This window comes from Rhinopithecus roxellana, chromosome 4 (genome assembly GCF_007565055.1).
Source record: "Rhinopithecus roxellana isolate Shanxi Qingling chromosome 4, ASM756505v1, whole genome shotgun sequence".
Lineage (NCBI taxonomy): Eukaryota > Metazoa > Chordata > Mammalia > Primates > Cercopithecidae > Rhinopithecus > Rhinopithecus roxellana.
In genome coordinates this window covers 61,202,560-61,228,080 of record NC_044552.1, presented here as the reverse complement: position 1 = coordinate 61,228,080, position 25,521 = coordinate 61,202,560, and positions in this window count along the sequence as shown.

Sequence of the window (25,521 nt, the reverse complement as noted above, 5' to 3'; positions counted from 1 at the left end):
ATTTCAGTCTCCAGCCCTTCCAGAGGCCCAGCAGATATTGCATAACCAAAACTCCTACCCTAAATCACATTGTTATTATCCAGTTGGCCCAAAGCCTGCATGTGACAGAGATACATCTATCAGATAGGCTATCCCAAGGATTTAGAGAGATTGCCTCCCATGAGACAAGGGCAAAAGCCAGACTTTCTTTGGGCAAGGTTAAATATTCTTTACCACTAAGCTGGACAGTTGGTTTTGCCTGAGGATGTTCTCCTGTTGTAACTTTATGATAAGGAAATCTATAGCATGGTTATGTATGAGATGAGCATTTGTCAAGCATTTGTTTCATTCTGGTTCTTCTCTGAAATGCGTTTCCAGTATTGTCTCTATTAATCCTCATTGCAGCCCTATGAGGTAGGCATTACTTTTAGTGGCATTTTATATACGAGGAACTGAGGCTTGCCTTGCCTATAGTTACAGAGCTGGTGAGTAATGAAGATGGATTACAAACAAGGGCTATATGAGTCCAGAGTCCATGTTCATAGGCACATTGTCTCTCTTCCATTTGAAATAGATGTCCACAGATAAGTGCATAGCCAAAGAAGGCAAGATTGTTGAGTGAAAACTGTCTAGTCCTGCTGTCCTGTTCCATGGTACACATAGCCTCAGAATGTTGCAACATACAACTCTTCTCACTTAAATATAAGGCAGAATAACATGAAGACTTACCATGAGCTCATGGTGTCTTGATCAAAGAAGGCTTAGTGACAACAATATTTCAAATGATCTTTTTGTCTGGCATCCTCGAAGTCTGTATACCCTGGAGCACCAAACAATAATGAGGTTCTGAATTCGTGAAAGGCAATGCCTTTCTTTATAAACAGGATAAGGGCGATTCTGAAATGGGAGGTAAGAAAGAAGACCTACTTGGGTCTTCAAACACAAACGCCTTCTCAGAAAGAAAAAGTTAGAACAGAAAACACAGAGAATGTTCAGAGTCTGAAAACTGTCCCCTTAAAGCTCTCCATGTGAGCATGTTCCCCGGGACTCTTCATGTACCCCAGGATACTTAGTTTGGTAACAACTAGTCTGAATGATCCAATTTCTTAAACCAACTTCTTAAATTTTAGAAAAGCTGCCATGAACCAATGTCTGATAATCATTAATAAATAAACTGGGATGGGGTGGAAGATATGGAGATTTTATTCTGAAGTCCAAGTGAAGGAGAGAGAGAGAGAGAGAGAGAGAGGAATTTCAATGTTTATAATGAATGATGACTGGTAAGATGTGAACCTAGTGGTGCTGTGAGAAACAGGCCCCCCACCAACCTTAGGCAGGGCAAGTGATGCGGTCTAACCTCAGGTAGCACCATGGAGGAGTGGCTCAGCTCACAACCCTTCTGAGGATGGCAGGTCAACATCCCGACTGCCGCTAGTGGTATCCAAAACATGATGTTGGTAATCGTAAAAGAAAATGACAAGGCTACAAAACAGACTTCAGTCAGTAAGCAGCTTGAGCTGGTCCTAATCACCAAAAGGTGTACTTTGTTTGTTTGTTTGTTTGTTTGTTTGTTTGTTTGTTTGTTGAGATGGAGTCTCATGCTGTCACCCAGGCTGGAGTGTAGTGGCACGATCTCAGCTCACTGCAACCTCCACCTCCCTAGTTCAAGCGATTCTCCTGCCTCAGCCTCCCAAGTAGCTGGGATCACAGGTATGCACCACCACGCCCGGCTAGTTCTTGTATTGTTAATAGAGACAGGGTTTCGCCATGTTGGCCAGTCTGGTCTCGAACCTCTGACCTCAAGTGATACACCCGCCTGGGCCTCCCAAAGTGCTGGGATTACAGATGTGAGCTACCATGTCCAGTACCAAAAGGTGTTCTTAATGGGAAAATGTTTGTGAGTTCCCTTTCTTCTGCCTACGTCTGAGAAAGAAATTCTCGAAAGAAGTAACAAGAGAGCTCAAGCTCCTTTCAGAAAGCCAATTGTTGAGCATGAGCCATGGAATTACCATTTGGATCTGGAGTCGCTTTTATGACCATATTGTCCTCCCCCTCCTCAGATGGGTGACCGTGGAAACATCAGTTACAATTGTGATTTTATGGAAATATTAAAAATGGGTGTTTTCCCATTTTACTACCTTTAAATTTTGTAAATGGGTAATTTGAAAATTTAACATGTAAAACTACCTCACACAGATTATTTTACCATACTTTGAAAACAAAAAATATTTTTAAAAACTTAACCAAAACACTGTCAGTACCTCATCATCCCTGCAACTCTAAAATTACCCCAATATATTATTCTGAGTGGAGCTAAAAAAGGCATCAAAGTCACATCATTGTAATGAGTTGAAAAGTGAAAACTTTAACCAGTTACATCATCCCTATAAAAACAAACAAAAATATTGTGGGTTGGAGATGCATTTCCTTTTTTTGGTGTTCGTTTATCCTACCGGACAGAAGTCACTTGACATTTGGTTTTGCATAGCTGTTGTCTGTGCCACTTAATATAGTGTAGTGCCTCAAATTTGGGGGTTTGTATGGTCCAGAAGAAGCAGGCACACTCTCTCCTGGCACTGTTGTATGAGATATTAATAGCGTTTTAAACTTTTAGTTTAGAAGAGAAAATGTTCTCTCCATTTCTAGAATGGGAAGCTCTTATATCACAGGGAACAGCAGTACCAGCAGGTACAGCTCAGATAGGGTAGAAAATAAAACCAAAAAGAGAGTGGATTCCCAGCATTTTCTTGAAAGGGAGGAGTATGTGTTCAGCTTCCTTTTTATTGGCACTTACAATTACCACTGAACCAAAGCATGTCTATATGTTAACAGACGGAGGGGTAAGTCTGGGTAAGGTGAGAGCCTAGGCTTTGAGGTAACGGATAAAGGCATTTGGGGAAGAGGAGGATGACAGACTGTTTCAGTTTTTAGAGGAAATGAAAAAAAAATCTGCCTTTGTTTCCAACTCCCTGGCCTCCTTTTGCCATGACCTGGCATAAATAGAAGATTGAAAAATAAATAAATAAATAAAGGCAAGATGGTTTTTTTTCTGCAAATGCCTTGAACAAAGCACATGTTTCTGTTTAATACTGGATAAGCTCCAACCGATGTCTACATCCTTGTCAAAATGTTTACTTTACTGTGAGATATATTTTTTTTAAGTGGGGTATTATGAAGCCATACTACAGCTCTGGACTTTAAAGTGACTGCCAGCCTCCTTTGAAAAGCCATTGTTTTACCCTCTTCCCTAATCCCTTGCAAATTAAATCTTTATTTTAAAAACATTATTTTATGCCTGAAAGTGATCAATCTCGGTACAAAACCAGTAGAAAACTTGATGAGGAATTGAAGGAAATTCACCAAGGCAACTACTAAGATGACAAACACTGAAAAACGATTTTTTTTCCCCATTGTGATATTTTGCACAACATCCTGATATCATGTGAACAGCAAAAACAAAAAATAACCTGGTGTACTTTAAATTCTGAACCACCAATTCAGTAGTTCACAAAACCACTATAGAAGGAAGCTTAAAAATAGAAAATGTTACTTTATATCTCCTTGGTTATTTTATTAAACTCTGTAGACCTGAGTAAGGCAAAATACATATGCCATGAATTATAAATATGTCAACATAATAAATGAACCTGAACAGTTTTATCTTACATCTTTACTAGAAAATTTAACCACATAAAAGCCACGTACTATGATGCAAGAGTCTACAGGACAAATATAGAAGTAGAAAAATGTGTCTGGAGATAACAGCTATTTTAACTAAAAGATAAAAGAATTTTGTAAAAATAAACTAAAATTAAAGCCTTTGATACTCACTATAAAAAGGATTTGATTTCTCCCTTTTCCATTTTTATAATCCTTTAGATTATTTTTGTCCACCTTCTGGGTAAAATACTCACCCATTTTCCAATGGAGTTCTGGGTCCTGTTTCTTCCGCTAGCATTTTCTGACTTCAGGTTCGTCAGCTCTTGTTTGCTGCTCAACAAGTCACCTGAAATGTAGTGGCTTAGAACAGCAATTGTGATTCTGCGGGGGTATGGCGGGTTCTAGCCACTCTGCTGGCTTCCTCGGGTGGATGGTCTCACACGATCTCATCCATATTCTGAGGCCTCCGCTGGGCTTCCGCAAGGCCAGCCCCGGCTTGTTCACTTGTGGCGGAATGATTCGCAGCAGAAAGAAAAGGCATGCGCAACAAGCACTTGTCAAGCCTCTGTTTGCACCTCATTTGCTATTATCCCATTGGCCAGAAACAATCATACGACTAAGCTCAACGGTGGTGGGGGTGCAGGGAAAGACTGACTACTTAAAGGGAATAGACATAGACGGTGGGAAGTGAAAACAATGTTAGGGGTATTATCCTAATGATTCACCGCTGGAGGCTAGTCAATTAACCCAAGACTGAATTTTTTTTTTTTTTTTTTTTTGAGATGGAGGTTCGTTCTTGTTGCGCCGGCTGGAGTGCAATGGCGTGATCTCGGCTTACTACAATCTCTGTCTCCCTGGTTCAAGAGATTCCCCTGCCTCAACCTCCAGGGGAGCTGGGATTACAGGCACCCGCCACCATGCCCGGCTAATTTTTGTACTTTTAGTAGAGATGGGATTTCACCATGTTGGCCAGGCAGCCGGTCTCAACCTGCAGACCTCAGGTGATCCACCCACCTCACCCTTCTAGAGTGCTGGGATTACAGGCATGAGCTACCGTGCCCGGCCAAGTCTCAATTTCTTTATCTCTAAATTTGAAACAATAATTTATTTGTATTGCTAAAACAAAAATTGTTTGGAGAATTAAACAAGAATATAAATGGAAACTTTTGAAAAATGTAGAGAACTCTATAATTGTACAAAGTTATTATTTGGACAGAAAAATCTAACCACGTTATTCTATATGCCTTTTTTTTTCCTCTAGGCATAGTTTTAAGTTTTTACGTACTATCTACCAACCAACTGGAAACAAACTGACCTCAACAATTTAACATTTTTTATGTATTGTAAAGGCCAAATCATACTTTTTTTACCTGAATTTTTAATGTTTCAGCCAGTCATTTGAGTCATATTCATCAACTTAGCAGTAAAACCTGATATTGTCTAATTTAACCTTTATAGAACCAAGACTTTACGCAATGTTACAGTATCTGGGCAATTTAACAAAGCTGTTTTTTCTGAGGCAGCTGGATGTTTCATCTAACACTGAAGATTTTGAATCTCTACTGACCAACTGAACGGTGTTTTATTTTATTTTTATGAGATGGTGCAACTGCCTGCCTTATAATAGCCTTGCTAATTCTAGAGTATGCCCTGAGATTAAGATGTCTTTTGCTGAGAAAAGTGACTTTTTCCTGCCACACCCAATGTATCTCCTTCACATTAAATTTTCTCTTGCAAAATAAATGAATTCTACTTATAAGAAACCAAGGAGAATAAAGATTTAAAACAACCTTTTGAGTTACAGTTGCCATGGGAACATTTTTTCTTTCTTTCTATTTTAATCTTTGGGGCATGTGAAATGAGAGCTTACTGGTGTAGTATAGTGGTATTCTATTATCACAGTTACCTGAAATTAACAAAGAGGAGCCTGAAAAATCAATGTTTGATTAGTTGCAACAAGAGTTTGGAACTCACAATCATCTTCATAATTTGGTTCCAAAGTTCAAGGGAGCAATAAGGATTTTAGCTTGGTTTTCATATTTTGGGTTAAAGAAACACTTTTAAAAATTGTACTTATCAAAATGCAACCACATTTTAATTATTTATTATCCACTGTCCTCAGGAAATAGAAGTTTTACAGCAAAATTTGTACACCTGGTCTTTAATATTCTGCACATCTGTAAAACATACATGTATATTAGAGGTATACATCTCTGGTGACTATTCATTAAGGGGCAAATAGTTATCACCTTATCACCAACAATTTATCCAGTGCATAGAACTCATTTTCCCTCAATTTTCTAATCCTTCTTACTCTTCTTTCTTTTTTTGCTCCATTTCCTTCTTTATATACTTCTCCTTTTTTATCTTTTCTATTTGATTTCTCAATTGTAACATTGGCAGTCACAGGATTTCTTAGCAAATTTGGTAGAATTATTGCAAATTTGAATATGTTCTATGATGAATACTTTCAGATAGAAATTAGAATTACTAAAGGAAACATCAAAAATGGTGGAAAAAATAAAATAAAAAATCTTGCATTTATCTTAAGGTAATATAGCTCTTTAATTACAACTTTCTATCTTGGTTGAAAGTTTTAGCTATGTATTTGCTAAGCCTCACTCATGGATATGATGCTTAATATTTAAGAAATATAAGCACTCTTATGTTAGATATTTTTAAAATAACTTTAGTATATATGAATTATAATGAAGGGTAGTTACAGCAGAAGGATTAACATCATCACAATTCTTTAATTTGTTGATGTTAACAGCATTTAATAGACTGTGTTTAAATTGTTTGAATCACTATAAAATTTAAAGTTCTGGCAACAATCAAATTTGAAGGGGAAAAAATGATTTACTTATGGCCAACATAACTTTTGGATTAAGTATAGTTCTTGGCATTCTAATTCTTTGAAAATGAACAATACTATCATTAATCAATAATTCATTCACAGCTATGGCATAAACTGAGGAGTATAATTTTTCTGATTTAACTTTTTGATCCCACACAGTAAAATTAGATTACACCAATTATGTAGTCAAAGGCAATGGTCATTACATTTTTAAAAAACCTAATATAGTCTGCCCCTAATCCAAATGCTCAGCTCCATCTTCCATAACCAACCACTTCTAAGCAACCCATTTATGAGCCACAAGGAACTTGGGCTCCATTCTCAGACCTGCCATGGTGCCCCTGCTCTGGGCATGGCTGTAGAAAACCCTGCTCTGGCCATCTTCCCTGGGATCAAGAAGACATTCCCCCACAGAGCCCAGGTCTTCACCCTTCTAGACCCAGAACTCTGAAACCCTGAAGCCCTAGAATTCCCTTCCTCAAGTATCCTAAGCCCTCTTCAAGGCCAGAGTGAAGCTTATCCCTGGAGCAGACGGACAGTGAGGTGTTCATCCCCAGGCTCGTTATGTCCACTCTTCTGCCCAGAGGCCACTCTAAGTAGAGACAAAGCTGTGAGAAAGAGGAAGGTGCTGGACACAGTCAGGGCCTCCATGAAGTGCTTTTTCTCAGCCTCCACATAGATTATGGAATGAACCTGTGTATCACTTTCCCAAACCCACAGTGCTCTTCTGAGTTTAAATGTCTTTGCACCTGCTTTTCTCCTGAAATTCCATTCCCCCTCACTCCTGGTGATGTCCTTCAGATCCAATTCCACTTCGTTTTCAAAAATCCCCATGAGTTCTCTAGACAGATTAGCTGTTCTCCCCTTTGGTTTACTCGCATGTTTTACCATCATTTACTATAGAACTTAACATACCTGACTATAATTATTTATTTATACATTTGCCTCCTCATGAGAAATTTGAGGCCAGCAAGACTTAACTTCAACTAGTGACCCTTCATTAATATTTAATAAATGTGTATTGAATTAAATGCACTAAATGCATCATTTATTTATAAATTGGTTATCAAGCTCATTTGTCATGCTAAAATTCTTTAGGTTAGGTCTTAGGTTAATATCATGTTTTTATTAACATAAAGGAATAGAATCATAAATTCAAAATCAGTTTAAAATATTTTCCAAATATGACTAATTCCAAAAATTCCATCTATAAAGACAGATTTTTGACATATAATGTAATCCTTGATAGAAACTGATGGTTATATGTTGTATGGCTTTAAATGGAGAGGGATGTCCACAACTAAAAACATGACCAAGAAAATGTGTCATATTTATACATTAGATGCATCCATTAAATCAGACATTACTAAGTACATAAAGCCAAAACTCTAGCCAGTCTTATCTTAGAGTAATTCAAATCAATATATTTAATGTAGCTTGCTCCTTTGCAATGCAGAGAAATGGGAAAGAAAATCAAAGAAATTTCATGATCCTTGTTATTTAAAACACCTAACTGTAGACCTAAATTATGGAGCGTAACAGAGAAAAATGTTTAAAAAAGAATGCAATGTAAATGTAAAAAAAAAAAGCCTCCATTTGTTGCTCAAAATTTTAACAAATACACAATAGCTTGAATTTTGTAATTTTTAATAGGTGCTAAGCACTCTTCCGCGCAGCTTACATGTGGTAAATTGTTTAATCCCCACAGAATATTGTAGGTGGAAACTGAGAATCAGAACAGTTAAGAACCTTGACCAAGGTCACACAGTTAGCCTGGGAGTAGAACTATGGCAGGCTGGGAGGTAGAAATATCAAAAGATGGAAGTCACTGAAATATATATGATAACTGGGATCATGGGGGGAAATTATGGGTGGAGAGCACCTGGTCAGTTAGAAGAGAAAAGAATGAATCCCAGGGAGATCAGCAGCATTGAAGGGATTGGACAAACAGAGGTGCCCATGCAGGGAATGGAGCAGGTAACACCAAAAAAGTTGAAGAATAAACAAGAGAAGAACTGATGTTCCAGAAACCAAAAGAGGGAAGGATTTCATTAGGGCAGCTCAATAGTGTCTATCAGACCTTATAAACACACCATACAAGTTGGCACAGAGAGGTTCCTATTTGTATTTAGAAAGTCTTTATCAGACAGTTTAGATGCAAATGAAAGCCTGATTTGGTGAGCTGGTGAATGGATGGAAGGTGATTATGTAGGAGTCAGAGAAAGATGAGTCTTTTAGAGGGTATTGAAAAGAAAGAGACACAAGGGGGAAGCTTGGGAGATAGGCAAGGTTCCAATGTTGTTCCAACTTCTTAAAAAAGGAAAATGGTCAGATAAAGCAATTTTAAATAAGGCAGTTTTGTCAAGCCACTGGCTTCCTACATTTTCATACAGCAGAACCTAGGTTGCTGGGGATCCTTGATACTCAATGTTTGGTCAGCAGCATCAGCATCTCCTGCGAGCCAGTAAAAAATACAGAAACTCAAACCCCACTCCACCCAGAATCTGTGTTTTAACAGAAACTCTTGGTGACTCAAATGCATTTTAAAGTTTAAAAAGCACTGATCTGAATTCCACTAGATATAACCCAAAGGAAAAACTTATCTACTAAAATGTAGTTTAAAGTTGTTTTAATTTGCTTTGTAGACACACCAGAGACATATCTAGTTTATTTGTAAATATCAGCATTGCTCTTTCCCAAAGCCAGTAATTAACTAGTTTCAAATTATACTTCTATTTCAAGTAGTGAACATTTTACTCTTGAATTAGAATGCTATCACATCAACAGATTCTATAGGTTTACCTGGGTGTGGCACCCCCTACAGACTGCAGTGTTCTATAACCTTCTACAATTTAATGCAATATTCAATTTCCAAAGGTAAGTGTTTTATGAACTTCACTCAATGCTAGTGCTTACTTTCCTCAAACCAGCCCCCGTATATGTCATAGACACATTGCAGGAGAGTAAATAAAAGGATTCAGGGGCTTCATTTTATACAGTATGTAGCACTAGCAATGATAGCAGAGAATGGGAAATAATCTAAGGGCCAGAGAAAGATTCCAACAAGAGAAGACACACACACACACACACACACACACACACAGAGGCAGTCTTCGTTTGCATGATTCCAATATATACAAATTGAATTTACCATGATTTATTTTAACACCACCACTCTCCAACAGTATGATTCAAATTTCAATGAATACAATGTATTAACTGAGAGTAATAATTGAAGGTCAAACATCACAGCTAGCTCTTCAGTCAACAAATCAGTACGTTAAGAATTCATGGGCATCTCTCAAAGTCTGTTGGTGATTGGTTGTTGTCCTTATGTTACTCACTGCATGCATAGACAGAAAAGCATGTAATTATGTCTCCCTCTTGTCTTCCATTGATAATCCCACATGATATTTTACAAAATAGACAATCAAAAGAGAGAATTGGCTGACAAAGATGAAATTACAGCGAATAAAGGAAAGTGTTGAACTGGACATGAAATTAGAACATTTCATAAATAGCTGACCATGGGATTGTGGATCCTTCCACCATTCCAGAGACTCTAGACATGTATCCATAAACACTTAGTGAAAGAGAACTTACCAACATAAATGAGGAAAGTGATTGTGATAAAAAGAAAGATGTCCCAGAGGAAGAGATGTCAGAAAAACATTCACATTTAAAAAACTCTTGGGGATAATTCGTGACATTGCATGCATAAAAAATAAAATGTTGTAAGCTGACCTAAACTTAAAAATGAGTATGGCAATTCACCAAGGCATAGAAAAGATATTAGCTCCATATCATAAGTTATATAGAAAGAAGGCAACCATGGTTCCAATTACCCTTGATAAGCTTTTACAAATAAATAAAACACTTTAATTCTCCATATTTCTGTTTTAAATCATAATATACTAAATAGGTACTTTTACAGATTTTTAATTTTCCTACACATTTAAGACTGAAAGAATTTTTTTAATGTTTTGACAAAAATTTTAAAGGTCATGAAAAATACTAAATTTTCCCATTGATAATTAACATTGCTTTCCGCAATTTCAGTTTGAAAGGTCATTTTTACAATCCCACACTTGTGCAAAGCAATGATTGCTGGTAGATAAACACATAGATAATAGGTCGGTAGGTAGATAGATAGATGGAGAGATAGATGATAGATAGATAGATAGATAGATAGATAGATAGATAGATAGATAGATAGGGCATATACTCAAAAAAATAGAAATTATTCTATTATAAAGACACATGCACATGTATGTTCCTGACAGTACTATTCACAATAGCAAAGACATGGAATCAACCTAAATGTCCATCAGTGATAGACTGGATAGAAGTAAATGTGATACATAAATGCTATGGAATACTATGCAGCCATAAAAAAGAAAAAGATCATGTCCTTTGCAAGGACATTGATGGAGCTGGAGGCCACTACCCTTAACAAACTAACACAGGAACAGGAAACCAAATATCACGTGTTATGACTCAGAAGTGGAGGCTAAATGATGAGATTACATGGACACATAGAGGAGAACAACATACAACAGGGCCTATCAGAGGGTGGCGAGTGGGAGGAAAGAGAGGATCAGGAAAAATAACGAATGAGTACTAGGCTTAATATCTGGGTGATGAAATAACCTGTAAAACAAACTCTCATCACATAAGTCTACCTATGTAACAATCCTGCACATATACCCCTGAATTTAAAATAAAACTTAAAAATAAAAGATAGGAGAGAGGGATGGAGAGAAGAAAATGGTTAAAACTGAATCTGGATACAGTGGTAACTTTGCAACACTGTCTTTTTGTGTGTGTGCTCCCAAGTGCCAAAGTCAATAAGGGACCTCATAATTCACTGAGGATGTATGTATTTACACTGGATATCCAATTTTCATATTTACAATCATAAAACATGCACACTTTGGGTATGGGTCATCTGGAAATGTATCTTTAACTTGAGTGTTGATTTACAAGAGACGATTTCATGAGAGTTCTGCCAACAACTCCATATATATAACAATAAGGGATGCTCCTTTGCAAGTGTACTTTACTCCATATAATACATGACATCATAATTTTATATAAACTCTATTCTTCTCTATTATATAATATTTAAATGTACAAAGGAAAAATTCTAGAAACAAAGACTATCACCATTGCTTTTATAAAATAAAAAAACTACACAAATATATGTAGGTTTTTATATGTAATCAATTTCATTTAAATTTCCCGTGAATCTATAACTTTTTATAAGAATGAGTAAAAATGAGGTTGTCTTACTGAGTTGTTCTTAGTTTGTAAAACAGAGTTTCCATGACTAAGAATATGAAAATAATATTCATTGGTTCCTAGAGATTATCAAATTACAATGTGAAAGCCAATTCATTTTAAAAGGTAGAAAACAGTTAAATAGATGCTGAAGATGAAAGAATGTAATTAGTTTAACAATTTACAAAATGATCCCTTGACCATTAGTTACTTTTCCATTGAAATTTCACATTTATTTTACACAGTTTCTCAACCACTGAGAAACCGTCTGTGGTGGTTTCTCAACGGCTTCTATCATAAGATAGAATTGCTACTGGAAAGCCTCAGTAGCAAGTGTATGGGCTATAAAACTTGTTCTCACGAATAGATTACAAGGAAATGATTTTTATCACTTTCAGGCCAAGATAGTTAAGAAGCCAGTGCCCCATGTTTTCCCCCTTCCAGCAGCTGGTAGCAGAACTCCAGGGAGTTAAGACATAGCAGAGTCACAGGATGGAAGGAGCCTGGACCTTCACCACAAGGAGAAAAGCTACCTGAGAACAGGAAACATCTACATTAGAAGGTTAATGAATGAGCAATGCTCATCAGAACGGAGATGTAGGCTTCTGCTTGTCACTGTGCCTAGTAGTACCCTATGTAAGAATGCTGTTTTCTAGGCAACATGATCACATAATTTCAAATCCAATCCTGCCCAATAGAACTTTCTGCAGTGATGGAAACATTTTTGACAATCCAACATGGCAGCCGTGAATCACACAGGACTATGGAAGGAATTAAATTTTTATTTATTTAATTTTAATTAATTTATACTTAAATCTAAATAACTGCATGTGATTACCATAATGGGAAGCTCAGTTCTCAACTTTGGTAATAACTTTCCAACTTTCAACAGTATACAGAAAATCCAAGGCATTTTTCAGCATAACTTCCTACTTTCCTATAGCCTGTGATGCTAAGTCTTGAAAAGTCTGACAGAAGTAGGGGTGAATTTTGGTGAATTAAATTTGTTTTTCCAAAATTAAAGAAGATGGCTAACAATGATCCACATCTATTATCTCTAAAACATATATTGTTTTCTTCAGAAGCATATTTAAAGGTAACTTTTATGGTTGATTACCAGTGGACATAGGGCAGGGATTTATACAGAGAGTCTAGAGCAGGGGTATCCAATCTTTTGGCTTCCCTGGGCCACACTGGAAGAAGAACTGTCTTGGGCCACACATAAAACACACTAGCACTAACAATAACTAATTAGCTAAAAAAAAAATCACAAATAAATCTTATAATGTTTTAACAAAGTATATAAATTTGTGTTGAGCCACATTCAAAACCATCCTTGTCTGCATGCAGCCTGTGGGCAGGTTGAATAAGCTAGGAGACTCTAGAGAACTATATCTTTTGCTACCCAGAGCCAACTGCTGCCCGTTGGGCAAATATTACTATCTATGTACTCTCTTCCTCTTCCCTCATCTTGTCAGTAAAATTTCTCAAACCATCAAATTGTCCAGAACTACATGGGCATAGATTCTTATATCAATAAGTACAGGTAGAATGTGAATATGAATTGCCACAGTGACTCACATGGCCAAAGTTTCGCTCTGATTTCTACGGTATTTCTATAACCAGTACCCTAGGAATACCTACATAATTCTGAAGTATAAACCTGCGGTTCCTTCACTTGCCACAAACTCCTCACAGTCAACACAATGTGGAGAGTGGTGTTGTTCATGCAATTTGCTCTTCATTCTTCCTCACTGTTGGCTTGACCACAATCTTGCCTCACTCCCTTCTTTGCCCCTAGGTCCAGTGCAATTGAGAGCTTTGTTGTGTCCTCGCCTGAGTCCTAGGACATGAAACAGTTTCAGTATTTTGGCAATACCTAGTACCATAGAGAGAAGAAAGCGAATCAAATGTTCTCTAGAGACGTGATCATAAAATATCAGATTCTGAATCAGCAGAGTAACATAATAGGCAAATCCTGTTGATTTCAATGCTTCAAATTTCTTACTGTTTTTCTTCTTGGTAATTTCACTGGATGTGGAAAAACAATTTAAGAAACTAGTATTTATCACTTTATAAAAACACAGAACAAACAAATCTAAAATAATACCGTCCAAAAAGGGAAAAAACAGATGAGGCTCTTGTCAATTTTTTATTGGCAATGCAGAGTGTCACACTAATAAAACTGAATTATTCCCTTCTATATATTCGAAACTCTATTATGAAGTCTACACGTAAAGCAAAATGAAATGTTAAACCAAACAATTTGATGTATTCATCTCAATCAAAAATCCCTGTTCATTTGTCCCATAGAAATCTAAATCACCTCAGAACACTATGTCACAATGTATATTTCCCTCACATCAGGAAACATATAATAAAATACCATTACAAATACATCACCCACAAAGTGGTCCTACCTTATAAAATATAACTCATTCATTTTACATGTTTCATTTCATTTCAGTAATAATGTAAAGTAGCATTGCCCAATTTACAATGAATGTCAAATTTCTGGTAGAAGACATAACAGATATCTACTAACTTCATTTTTTGTGTCACTCACAACCAACTATATACATAAATATATATCTTCAACCTCCTTCAAACAAATATTTCTTATGGTAAGGAATAGCTATTTTCCTGTACAGTAAAGGCAGAATTAGAGACACAATTACTTCCTTTACTAAAAGATACAATATATCAGCCTGTTGTTATACAGATTTGAATTTATCTTTTGGGTAACACATCTCCTCTTAAATAACACTACATATATTAACTTAATGGTATTGAGCTACCGAAGCAATAGTACCAATAAATAAAGACATACAAAAAACACAAGTATTCTCCTGGGTTGTTTTACCCTGCCCAAATCAAAGGAGAAGCTCATCTGTTTGCAGCTATACTAAAAATCACATTAGACAACTTTAACAGGAAGCAGGAATCATAGCTCTTGATGAACCTGTAATTTTGATAAGTAGGGAGATCTTTCTCTCCTGAAAATGCTTCAAACTCTTTAGTATGGAAACAGACACCCAAGCACTTGCAAGGCACTCTGCTTCTCCTCTCTCTGACCTGTCTAGTGTTCCTGTCTCACCATGTAGTTTGTTGCCCAAATCACAAACTCCACTAATTTTTTTTCTCCCTCTCCCTTACAGTCATCCAAATCTGGGAATTCTACCAACACATCTTTTGGATCTATCCACATCATGGAGCCACCATGCCTGGACTTCGCAAGAGCCCCCTGTCTTCTTTCCCTTGGTTTGCCTTTCTTTAGGTTGCATTACACTTTCAGACTACGTCAAAGCTTGTTTTAAACCTGCCTTTTCTCTGTCTTCTCAATACCCAGTACTCTTTTGAGCTCTCATAAAGGAAAAGCACTGAAGATCTCTGAAAGAAGGAAGATTGTCCAAGGGGACAAAATCCTGCTGCAGTGAAACACTCTTACAAACGTACACTTAAAGCAGCTGCTTCACCTTTAAAATGAGTAACTGACACGCAGGAAAAACTATACATCACCTTTAAAATGAGTAATTGACATGCAAGAGGAACTATACATAGTTTTCTTCTTTTTATTTTACAGGAACAGTAGTCACACCTAAGGCAATGATAGTTCAGATGTCTGGTTTCTAACAGAAAAAACTCATAGTCCGTAACTATGTTAGTCTCTGCTGTTCTAGGGAAAAAAAACCTTGCTTTCATATTCCTCCTAAAAATTTTCCTCACTTCCAACCTCCTTCAAAGTTTACCATTCTTTAAGAAAATAACTCAAAGTCATCAACATGTCACATCAGTCCCTTCTCAATCTAACCTTCAATTATTTTATACACCCCAACCACATACCCCATGCTCCAGGCAAAATGGGCTAAAAGGAACTTTCAACTTTCAGCTGCTCTCTGGACAAAGCTTACTCACTCATGTCTCTGTGTTTTTGACATGCCATTCCTATACTTCTAAAATTGCTCAGTTATGCAGGCATTTCTTGGACGTCGCTTCCAGAAAATAAGGACATATGTTTAAAACCCTAGAATTATATTTTACAACCAAACAGATCTGCCAGATAAAGAAGCATTTTCAGATAGAGAAAGAGATTAAAAGGGAAGGTCACAAAATAATGAAAAATTCAAATTCGCTTTTAAACTTGTAAGGGGATTTTTAATCCTCCAATTTTATAACTGAAAATATTGATTTTAAATGTACATTATTATCTCTTGCCTTTTAGACATCTACATTGAATTTTAGAAAGAAACAACAGGCCAAGCACAGTGGTTCACACCTGTTATCCCAGAGCTTTGGGAGGCAGAAGTGGGAGGATCACTTGAGGCCAGGAGCTCAAACTCAGCATGGAAAACATAGTGAGAACTCCATCTCTACAAAAAAATTTAAAAATTAGCTGAGTACCATGGTGCATGTCTGTAGTTCAAGCTACTCTGGAGGCTAAGATGGGAAGATCATTTGAGGCCAAGAATTTGAGGTTACAGTGAGCTATGATCACACTATTGCACTCCAGCTTGGGCAACAGAGTGAGACAGTATCTCTAAAAAAGAGAAAAAGGGAAACAACGACATTAGTATTTATTGTAAATAACTTCTTAGGTGGTGTTGTGCATGTGTTTTATTTTTTAATGCATCCTTTTTCTGTCTCTAGGAAGAAAGTTTTACTGCAATAAGGAAAAAGGAATAGATGATATTCTGTCATTGTATAAGTTAATTGTCCAAGAATAACCCCTCAACAAGTAATCATTATAAGTGTATTGTTCAGGAATATTATTTTCATAAAATATATTTTCTAAATACATATAAATAGCAGATTTTTCTTAAAAAACTATCTGTATTCTCTTCTCTGATCTTTTAATCCAATAAATTGGAACAAACGATTAAAAGACTTTCCAGAAATATGTTTTTCAATAAAAACATGTTTTTGGATTTTTTTTTTTTTTTTTTTTGACAGTCTCACCCCATCACCAAGGCTGGAGTACAGTGGTACCATCTCAGCTCACTGCAACCTCCACCTCCTGGGTTCAAGCGATTCTCCTGCCTCAGCTTCCCAAGTAGGAGTACAAGCATGAGTCACCATGCCCAGCTAATTTTTGTATTTTTAGTAGAGATGGGGTTTCACCATGTTGGCCAGGCTGGTCTTGAATCCCTGACGTCAAATGGTCTGCCTCCCTCAACCTCCCAAAGTGCTGGAATTATAGGCATGAGCCACCATTCCAGGCCAAAATTTCTTGGTATTATAACATGGAAGATGAGGCTGTAGTTGTTCTAGTCATAGGTGGCATTCTGTATGTTTTAGTGACTGGCTGGCTATCAATACAGACTATCTTTCCAGGGAAAACACTTTTATACTAATTTTGGGGGCAGGGAGAATGTTTGAATGGTTTACTGAAGAATAATGCTTAAAAAATTAAGTACCTAAAAGGAAGCATACTAAAAATGGTATAATTGCTTCTTATATTCATTATTCTACATTCCATAAAACAAAATTAGGAACCTGAATCAGTGATAAAATTATTTTTATAATTCAATTATCTTAAAAATAACTAATTTCAGTGAAAACTGTGAAACTTTGCTTCCTGTTTCTCAGACTCTATGTGTATATGTTATATCATGTTGAACTAAAGAGAATATCCGACTAGGAGTCAGATGTATCAGGCTTCTAGTTCATGCTACTCTGCTCAACTTTAACTAAGATATTTAAACCTCTCTGTGTCCCAGTATCTTCAAATATAAAGTTAAGATTTTTAATCTATTTTAACATATTTGTGTCTGTCTCAGCATATTACATTTAATTATATATATATATATATATATATATATATTTTCTCACATTAAATAATAAACTCCTGAGAGATAAGGCTATATCTGAGTTATCTTTGTCTTCCCCATAGGACATAGGATAGTTTTTAACACGCTAATATATCACAAATAGTAGAGAACTGAACGTTTTACTTTAGAATTATAATTCCCCAAAATGTGAGCCAGAAAAGAGTTGTAAGATCCAAACATTTGTGAAACACTGAGTTAAATAAACATAATTGAATTTCTTTATTACAGAAGTTATCAGAAGCTTAATACACGTATATACTCTGTAACTATCTCATAGGAAACTACAGTTAATGGTAGAATCTCCTTTAACCAACTGATCAGCACCAGTAGTGTCTTTCTTTATTGAAAAAGTTTATCAAAGGCAATAATCGTAAACAACGAATGTTAAAAAAAAAAAAAAAAAGCTTCGGCCAGGCGCAGTGGCTCATGCCTGGAATCCCAGCACTTTGGGAGGCCGAGGCAGGTGGATCACAAGGTCAGGAGATCGAGACCATCCTGGCTAACATGGTGAAACCCTGGCTAACATGGTGAAAAAATACAAAAATTAGCCAGGCGAGGTGGTGGGCGCCTGTAATCCCAACTACTCAGGAGGCTGAGGCAGAAGAATCACTTGAATCTGGAAAGTGGAGGTTGGAGTGAGTCAACATCATGGCATTGCACTCCAGCCTGGGCAACAGAAAAATAAAAAAAAAAAAAACTAAAAGTAGTCTATAATGCTTTTCAGAGGAGGGTTTTAGATTACATGACTTTTTAAGACAATGCAGATTTCTCACTAACCAGTCAACTATATTTTTCAAAAAATCATTTTAAAATATATTTTTATCAGTTTGGGTAACATGGTGAAACCCCATCTCTACAAAAGTGCAAAAAATCAGCCAGGCACACACATGTAGTCCCAGCTACTCACAAGGCTAAGGTGGGAGGATCACCTGAAGCTGGGAAGTCAAAGCTGCAGTGAGCCATGATTGCACCACTGCACTCCAGCCTGGGTGACAGAATGAGACCCTGTCTCTAAGCAAATTTTAAAAAATAAAATAAAAATGTTATATGATCATAAAGAACTCAGAGTACAACTGATGCCTATGTGTCTCTTTCTATTGTGATGTCAGCAAAAACTAGGTTAACTCAGGCTGAGGTTTGACTTACACTATATAAAACTGAACCCCAAATACTTTTCCTAAAAGAAAAATATGAAAACAACATAAATTAACTTTCCCAGTATACATAAGGCCCTTCCACTGGGCAGCAGTGAAATGGAGATAAAGCTGGAGCTCTGTGCGTCATCAAACACACTTGAGTTCTAATCTGGGTACTGCCACCTATACCATGTGTCTTCGGGCAGGTGATTTCACCTCTCAGTGTATTTGTTTTCTTAAAACATCTTGCCAGGCGCAGTGGCTCACACCTGTAATCCCAGCAGTTTGAGACGCTGAGGTGGGCAGATCACAAGGTCAGGAGTTTGAGACCAGCCTGACCAACACGGAGAAATCCTGTCTCTACCAAAAGTACAAAAAGTAGCGGGGTATGCGCGGCCTGTAATCCCAGCTACTCAGGAGGCTGAGGAAGGAGATTTGCTTGAACCTGGAAGGAGGAGGTTGCGATGAGCCAAGATTGCACCACTGCTCTCCAGCCTGGTTGAGAGAGTGAGACTCCGTCTCAAAAAAAGAAAAAAAAAAAAACTTTACTTATTCAACATATGTTTACTGAATGCTTACTTTGTGCCAGGTTCTGCATTACGAGATGAAAATACCTTGATAACAAAACAAGCGCACTGATTTCATGAAGATTATATTCTAGAGGAAATGAGAGCTATTTTAAAAAGCAATTGTGATCCTGAAGAGTATCTTAAAAGGGAAGGACGCGCTGTGTGGGACCAAAAACAAGGGAATCCACTTTAAAGGATTAGGGGTAACTGTCTAAGGAACTGCTATGTAAGCTACAACCTAAGGGATACATGGGAGAAAGCTGAGGGAATTGTAGGAAAAAGCATTCAGACAAAGAGGAAATAAAAGAGGGCAAGATAGTGCAGGATGATGGGGGTGCTCAAGGAAATTATGAAGTCATGTGTGGATGGATGGACTGAAGAGAGAAGGCAAAAGATAGCAGCAAGAGTGGGGCTAAAGTCGCTGCCATGGGCCAGAGCTAGAAGAGACCCGTGAACTATGTTACAGGAACTTGGACTTTATTCTAGGGACAAGGGGTAAACATCCCAGAATTTAATGACTAAAGACATAATTTGATGTGTATCTTTGAAGTTTAGCCTAGCTGCAGAGCAGAGCATACAATGGAGCAAAGTGGATACAGAAATATTAGTTAGGGAACTGTGGATTATCCAGGCAGAGGGAGAGATCCGTTTGTGGTAGAGGATCAGGAAAGAAGTGGAGAAATCTGTGAGAGATTTAGGGAAAGAATGATCAAAATTTATAACATTATATTTGGGACACAGGGGCAGACAAGACTAGCAAGAGAAAAAGAGATTCTCCAACTATAAAATAAGGATGTTTGCCAGGCGCAGTGGCTCACGTCTGTAATCCCAGCACTTTGGGAGGCCAAGGCGAGTGGATCATTTGAGGTCAGGAGTTTGAGACCAGCCTATCCAACATGGTGAAACCTCATCTCTACTAAAAATACAAAAATTAACCAGTCAGTAGTGGCTTGTGCCTGTAATCTCATCTACTTGGGAGGCTGAGGCAGGAGAATTGCTTGAACCCGGGAGGCAAAGTTGCAGTGAGCCGAGATCACGCCATTGCACTCCAGCCTGGGTGACAGAGTAAGGCCCTGTTTCAAATAATAATAATAATAACAATAATAAGGATATTAACCCTAACCTATATTGTTGTGTGAATAGAAATGTAAATGTGACAACGTGTATTCAATATCTCCTGCAGTAACAGATAATCTGGGAAAAAAAAAACGAAAATAGCTCTTTTTAGTTTGAAACCAAACTTCATGCTTCTCACAAGTAAAGCAAGCTGGATTATTTTCTTCTGGGTCATATCCAATAGCTTTGAACTCTTCCATTGTGCTTAAGGACAGAGTGCACAAATGCAAATGGCAGTGATGGGAAATTGCCCCAATGCAAAAGGGAATAAGTGTGGCCAGTGTCGCATTGTCTATCACTATGTAGAAATTGCCTATAGCGAGTCCTCCAGATTAGTTATTGTTTTCCTTTACATGTTGCAGATATTCCTTGAGCAATCAATAAAAAATATTATTTAAGAATATATCTCCATCAGTTTGGTAAGATTTCTAATTAAGTTTGTGAAGACAATGAAGACCATATGTTTGCATTCTTTTCCAATGAAGTCTATTTTTACTGCAGTAGGCAGAACCCCTCATGGGGAAAGCCTTTGGGAATGAATAAAATCTTGAGATACTGCATACTTTGCAACCCACAGTGGCCAAAACAGAGTCTTGGGGGTCTGCAGAGCTGCATTTAGGACCGTGCATTAGTTGCATGTATACTGAGTGGGCACTTCTGCCATTGGCCATATGTGGACCCCCCCAGATCAGAGTACAGGAGAAAGACAGCAATGCAGGACAGGAGGAGCCTGATCTGCTCATTTTACTAGAGACACAGGCCATCGCTCCCAACAAGGAGGAGGTGAACTTTCTATGCTACACAGTTCTGATAAAAGAACAGGAATTGAGTGAGTATTTTCTAGATTAATAAGACCTGCATAACATTATGCAAAAGTATTATTTTCTCCCTCAGCATTCTATGTCCCACGCAGTGGGGACACATCCTACTCAACAACTAAGTCAGTGGGGAAAAAGCTGCCTAGAGTCAAAGTCACTCTCGAACATTCCTTAAGTTGCCTATGAAGAACAATATCCCTGGTTTTGCACATACTTCACTGTCTTTAAATAAACCTCACACAGTTAGCTTTTCTTCCAGCACTGAAACAAATTACTGTTTCATCAATAGAGAAACCAGATGAAATACCAGGCCTGCATTTAACAGCTATATTGGAAACAAGGAAAAATAAAATGTCTGTTTTTTGTACTTTTATTAAGTCCACGTAGTTGAGCAATTTAAAGCCATATAACTCCACTATAGGTGAAATGAAATTTTTTTTCTCCACTTTAAAAATTGATGCTCAGATAAAATCCCATTCTAATTATTGAAAGACTACAGACACGCACCACCATGCCCGGCTAATTTTTGTATGTTTAGTAGAGACCAGGCTTCACCATATTGGCCAGGCTGTTCTCGAACTCCTGACCTTGTGATCTGCCCACCTGGGCCTACCAAAGTGCTGGGATTACAGGCTTGAGCCACCACGCCCAGCTTATTTGTGTTCTTAATGAATTGAAATGTTAAGTGTAAAAAAAAAAAAAAAACACAACAAAGCAAATTTTAATATTTTCCTCCTCTTTTCTCACTTACATATGTACATCAATCCAAATTGATTTCAAACTCACTTTATTCTAATTCCTTCATTGATTCCTATTTAATTTTGGAAATAGCAGCCAAGTTCAAGGTTATCTGCTATGTCCCTCCAGGTCCACTCTCCCTGCCTCCCGTTTTTGTCATTGTTGTTTTGTTTTACTCCACTGGGTGAGCTCCATGGACCACATCAACAGGCCCTCTTGCTTCTGCCTTCCTGCTGTGTTTAGCAAGTGGGAAACCCTTGCAGGAGGTGGATGGAAGGAAGGAGAAAGAAGACAGTGAATTTTTTCCTCTGGTTCCATCCTGTTAAGTTTGTCCAGGACACAACTCACTATTCCTTCAAGGTGTTGTCCTCTGCGAGACTATCTGATACGTCTCCTCCTCTCATCCTTTTGGAGCTGGGGTGTTAGCAGCTCATCCAATACTACCCAATTCCCACACCTTTATAAATAAACACTCCTTGCACTATTCTAATTTCAGTGTGCCATCTGCTTTCTGTTTGAGATCTAAATTATACAATTTAATTTTACAGATGGAGAAACAATCTGAGAAAATTTAGGTGGCATGCACAAGGGAACACAGCTACTTAGCCAGTCAATGAACGATAGAGAGGGGCTAAAACAGAACACTCTGCTGCCAGTAACAGAAACTTCTCTGGAACTAATTAAACAGACAAAAAATGGAGATGTTTGTTGGATCCCATAGCTGGGAAATTCAAGAGAACTGACTGTGAGCGCTGGTAGATGCAGGAGCTTGACTTTTGTCAACAGGAAAGTGTCTCCTTTCTTCATCCCTTTCTTCTCCATGTTCGTTTCATTCTCAGGCAGGCTGTCCCCACACAATCAAAAACATAAGTGCCAGAAACTATAAGATTACTTCTCTTGGAAGTCCTAGATGATTATCACTGAGCTAGCAGCAGTCCTGTGCCCACCCATGAACTAATCACAGAGAATTCTAGTTGGTCAGGTTAAGATTACTGTCCATCCCTGGAATTGGATAATAGAATGAGCCACACTCAAAAAACTGAGACAGAGAATCAATGACTCTTGAAATAAAAACAACTTATCTCAGCAGTAGGGATAAAAGGAATGCTGCATAGGCAAAAACAACAGATATCTCTGGTATTTAGAAACAAGAAAGGAGTCAATTCTTATTCTAAACCCCATTCAATTTGTGTTTTACTATCGACATATACATAAATCAAATAACACTGACCTAACCTGAACTTTCTTTCATGGAAGAAAAAGAAAATTATCAAACTATAAATATGACATCTGTATGGAAGTTACAAACCACAGAATACTTTCACATACATTATCTCATTTAATTTGGTTTTTCTGAACTAGGGATTCAACATTTCTTGCTTATAGCATTTTTGAGGTCAGACAAATGTTTGTGAACTTCAGGAATCTCAAGATTATTTCTAATGCTTCGATTGTGTTCACATATTGTTGAGAAACTACAGTATAAACATTTGAGAAAACTTCATGGTTGTCAGTTTTATTGTGCTAAGAATCTCTGTGGAAATTCAGCCAGAGAACTATCAAGACGTATTTCTGAGCCAAAGGCCAAAGTTCCTCAACTGGTCATGTCTTTTTTTCTGCAACTGCACTTTACCCAGGACCCAGGGGTCACTGTAATACTAAAAATACAGCTTCCTCACTCCCTTTCGAAAACAACTGGACTGAGATTTTTACCATAATATTGCAGAAAAGCATGGTTACATGTGAGTATAAAAATCCCAAACCATTGATCAAGAGGTCAAGGCTGGAAAACTCCTGTTATGGGTTTGAAGCAAGCTGTGGTTTGCACTGGTGAAATTTAGTGGTCAAAAAACAAATGAAGAAGACCCCAGGATGAAGCATTTAATGAGTCAGGGAATAGTACAAACTTTTTCTGGAGCTTACAAATGTGAATCCTGAAGGAGTCAATCCTTCAAGATACATCTTGAGTGGCTAATTGGACCTAAATCCAAAACAGTGCCAAGCAGCCATTTGCTGACCAGAGGTCACACATGCACTCTACATTTGTGGGTAACCCCTACACTCACTTAACTTTAGGACTTTCATTGCTTTCTATTCTCGTCCACACCACCTGAATCAGCCATTAGAGTGCAACCTGCATCAACCAATCAGAATTCAATGAGTGCCAACCAGTCATGACTAAGGAAGTGGTCCAGAGTGGGAACTTGGGTAGGAACCCAACACAAACCCCTTTTGTTCTCTTGGAGCACACCTTTGTTTTGTACCCAAGGCTACATCTCCCCAGTTTGCAAACCTCTCTGGAATAAAATTTCTTTTCTTTTTTTTTTTTTTTTTTTTTTAAAAAAAACCCTTTTCAGATTTATTGGCACTAATTGGAACTTGATTCATGAATTTGGGAGAAAGGACAAGTGTGCTAACTTGAAAGGTTGGGCAGAATTTGTTTTTGTTCTTTCTTGATGAAAAATAAAAGGTTTTTTAAAACACCAATAGCCATATATATGATTATATATATATATATATATACATAATTTTTTTTTGAGAGACAGAGATATCTCTCAAAGGTGTATATATCACAATTTCAGAGATAAGTCCCTGAGTCAGGATTCTGAGGGTTCATCTAACTCTACATCATGTAATTTTTTTAACATGTCTTTCTAAAAAACTATGACAAACACTGACCAAACTAATCAGGAGACTGAAGGGCAGTAATCCCCAGGACAGAGCTTATTTGGTGCTACTAGTTAGAAAAACTGAAGTTGATACTTCTGTCAAAACTCAGAAATATTTTTGTAACACTTGACGTGAGAGTCAAGTGAAAATCCCTGCTGTTTTCAGGAAAAGTCTGAGAGAACTGGTGACAGCTAGGATATAGGGATAACAAAGGGAGGGTCCGGTGAAAGGTGGCCCCAAAGTCCTGAGTTTCTGTGTCTTCATTTAACAATACTTACCTTTTCTTTCCTACCAATTCGAACATGGTCCAAAGGAAAGCAGTCCAAGTCAGTCTGCCTCTTTACAATCCCAGTCACTGAGCAGCATAAGAAGGAACCATTTCAGGCTATGAAATTTTCTTTTGTAGAGAGTCAAGAGGCATGCTTTAGTCTATAAGCTACATCTAGGGGAATTATCTAAAAGTAAACTCAAAGAAAGCTTATCAAAATCTTTGATGCATTTTTGAAGTTTAAGTTGAAATGAAAGGCAGTTCTGGTAACCAAAATTCAGTCACAGATGAGTCAGGTCCAGGATCAATTTAGACAAGTATTTGAGTATATCATATCTGGTCAACTTGGAATCTCCCCATTTTCTAAACAAATGACGGTGTAGTATCATTTAAAACCCACAATTTAAACAGTTTCATTTCAGTCTATCACATAAACTTTGACATGTTTACACTATTTTGGGAAAAGGTTGTAAGCAAGTAAATGTATCAGATATTGAGAAGCAAAATAAGAGACATTGCTGTGGAAAGAATCATATTGCTTTGCCCGACCTTTGATATGATGTCCAATAGGTAACAGCAAAGTTAAGAAAGAGATTGGATAT